Raw genomic sequence first — 3,392 nt, forward strand, 5'->3', positions numbered from 1 at the left:
CCCCATGCCACACAACCCACAAACTCAACAAGGCACCCACCACAGACATCCACAACTTCTTACACATAACCCAACACACAGAATATAACACAGCACTGACTATGTACACACACACCTCCTTACACATCATGGAACACACAAAATGCAACACAACACATGCACACAACTCTTTACATAGTATACAACAATCACAACATGACACAGCAAATACCATATACATGCACTCTCTCACACATCACACAACACAAAAAAATGCAATACAGCACCCACCACAAGTACACACCTTCTTCAGATTTAAATAACACATCATGTAACACAACATACACCATATGTAAACAAACAACCTTCTTACACATCACACTACACAACCACTAAACAACAAAGAGCATACATCACATCCACAAACACCTCCATACACATGCTAACTATGTGAGTAAGGAGGAGTTTGAGGTGTATAAGGAAGGCCTCTGTGGTGAGTAAAATGTGGTCTCTGAGGTGTGTTGTGTGCTCTCTGATATGAGAAGAACACTACATCTTTTTTATGAGGACTGGTAAAGGATTAGAATAAGAACTCACTAAATTGTTATAAGGTTTTCTGAGGTGCATATAGACTTCAATGAGGGTGAGTAGTGAGAACTCTCTGAAGCATGCTTTGAGGGCTTTCTGAGGTTTGTATGGAAAAGCTTCTAAGCTGTAAAGTGAGGGTTACATGATGTGTGTAGGTGGGTTATGTGAGGTGTGTCAAAGGGCTGCTTCCTGTGTGGAAGGGCCCCAGTTTGTTATTAGTGAGGACCCACTGAGGTGTATAGGGAGGGTGTTCTAAGGTGAAAAGAAAAGGCTCAGAGAGGTGTGTAATGAGAGACATCTGAGGTGAGTAGTGACCATTCTCTGAGATGAGTATGGAAGACAGATGTTGAATGGAGGTCTCTCTATGATGTGTAAGTAGAACTTTCTGAGATAAGTAGGATTGGCACTGTGAGATTTTTAGTCTAGGTTCTCTGAGGTGCTTAGAGTTTTCTCTATGAGGTGTTCAGGAGAAATCTATGTGGGGTGTAGGAGGTTGTTTTGACTAATTAAGAGTGCTGTGTGGGGTGTGTTTGTGGTTCAGTAGTAGAGTGCTGACATAGAACACTCAAGGAACTCAATTCAATCTCAGAACCACATAGAAAACTAAATAAACAAAATACAGCTCTTGTGTCCATCTACAATTAAAGATATTTTTTTTTTAAAAAAGGGTGCTATGTCAGTTTGGTAGAAAGAGCCCCTGAACAGAGTCATGAGATTCCTCTGACGCTAGTAGGGAGATTACACTCGGGTGTAGTTGGTGGGATTTTGAAGAAAATATAGAAATTTTTAAGGTGTACAGGAAGGGCAATCAAAAGAATCACGCGGACATTTAGGTATGTATCAGTAAGTCAGTTGGTTGTGTACAAAGGAATATGTGCTGAGTAGAGAGGGGTATCTGAGATATGAAGTTGGTGTTTTCTTAGTTTTATAGGAAGGGAATTCTGAGGTTTGTGTGCAAGGCTCTCTGTGACTGTGAAGAAATTGCTGGTATGTATTGAGTGGGCAACCCAATGTATTTATGAATTGCTCAATAAATTGTGGAGAAAGTTTATCTATGTTGTGTTTTCTACAGCCCTCTGAGATGTTGAGAAAGTGTGATTGATGTAAGCAGGAAGGAAACTCTGAAATGTGTAGGGAGGTATACTTGTGAGTAGAGATGATGGCCTGAGGTATATAGGCAAACATTTTTGTCGTATGTAGAAGGGGCTCTTTGAGATGAGGAGTGAGGGTTGAGGTGTGTCAGGAGGGCATGCAAAAGGATAGATTGAGGAATATCTAATATTTATTGGAACATATTTGTTACATGGGTATAGACTGGTCTTGAGGTGAATAGTGAGGCTTTTTGAGATGTGTAGGGGGAGCACTGAGGTGTGTAGGGAGATCTCTCTGAGATTTTTAGGAAGTGGATTCTTAGCAGTATAGGGAGGGCTTTATGATGAGTAGGAGGGCTTTATGATGAGTAGGAGGGCTCTGTAAGTGAGTCAGAGTGCTCCTGGACATGTGTAGGTGGGCCGCCTAATGTTATTAGGAATAGCTCACTAAGGTTTATATGGCAGGTGCACTGAGGTGTGTATAAGTGGTTCAGTGAGTTGTGTAGAGGAACTTCTGAGGTGAGTAGTAGACATTCTCTGAGGTTATTATGAAGGACAGATGTTGCAGAGAGGCCTCTCTGAGTTTTGTAGAGAGAGTTTTTCTTAAGTCTATAGGAGCTTAGAGCTTTTCATGATTCGAGAAGGAGGGCACTGACCTGAGTGGAAGTTGTGCACATCAGTAAATAAGGAGGGTTAATTGAGGTGTTTAGGGCATACTTTGTATAGAATGAAAGACCATTCTGTGGTTCATAGGCAGTTGAACTTCAGCTGTGCACTGGAAACTCTTTGAGAAATGTACGTATGGCTTTTGATTGATGTATAGAGGGTACTATAAAGTGCGTAGTAGTTCTATGTGAGGTGCATAGGAGTTTTTCATGATGTGAGTGGGGATGTTCCCTAAGGTGAGTAAGGTTTATTGGGAAGGCTTCTGTGGTGAATTGAAGGGCTCATCATGGTGTGTAGTTACCTCCATCTACTGGTCAGTAGTGAGAGTTTTCTGAGATGAGTAAGAGAAAAACACTGAGATGTGAAAGAAGAACTCTATTAGACTTATAGAAAGTCTCTATGAAGTGTTTCGAAAGGACATTCTGAGGTGTGTATGGATTGTCCAGTGATGTGCAGAGGAACACTTTCTAGGTGTGTATTGATGGTCATGTGTGATGTGTAAAAAGGCCTATGAATGAAGGATATCTGGTGTGTATGTAGGCGCCTTTCAATAGGAAGTGCTCTCTGAAATTTATACTGTAGAATCTATGATGTGTGTAGAGACATCTCCACACTGCTTTCCAGAGTGGCTGCAATACTGCAGCCCCACCAGCAGTGTATGAGTATACCTTTTCCCCACATCTTCGCCAACCCCTATTGTTGCTTTTATTTTTGACTAATCACCTTTCTAATTGGGGAATTTTAGGGCAGTTTTGAATTGGCATTTCTCCTTATTACTAGAGATGTGGAACATTTTTTCGTATGTTGTTGATTGCTTGTAGATCTTCTTTGAAGAGTCTGTTCATTATCCTTAGCCCATTTGTTGACTGGGTTATTTGTATTCTTGGTGTAGAGTTTTGAGTTTTTATATATTCTGGAAATTAGTGCTCTATCTGAAGTCTGAGGGGCAAAGATTTTCTCTCACTCTGTAGGCTCTCTCTTCACAATGCTTATAGTTTCCTTTGCTGAGAGAAATCATTTTAGTTTGAATCAATCCCAGTTATCGATTCTTGCTTTTATTTCTTGTGC

Source organism: Sciurus vulgaris, assembly GCF_902686455.1.
Source record: "Sciurus vulgaris genome assembly, contig: HiC_scaffold_292_arrow_ctg1, whole genome shotgun sequence".
In the NCBI taxonomy this organism is placed as follows: Eukaryota; Metazoa; Chordata; class Mammalia; order Rodentia; family Sciuridae; genus Sciurus; species Sciurus vulgaris.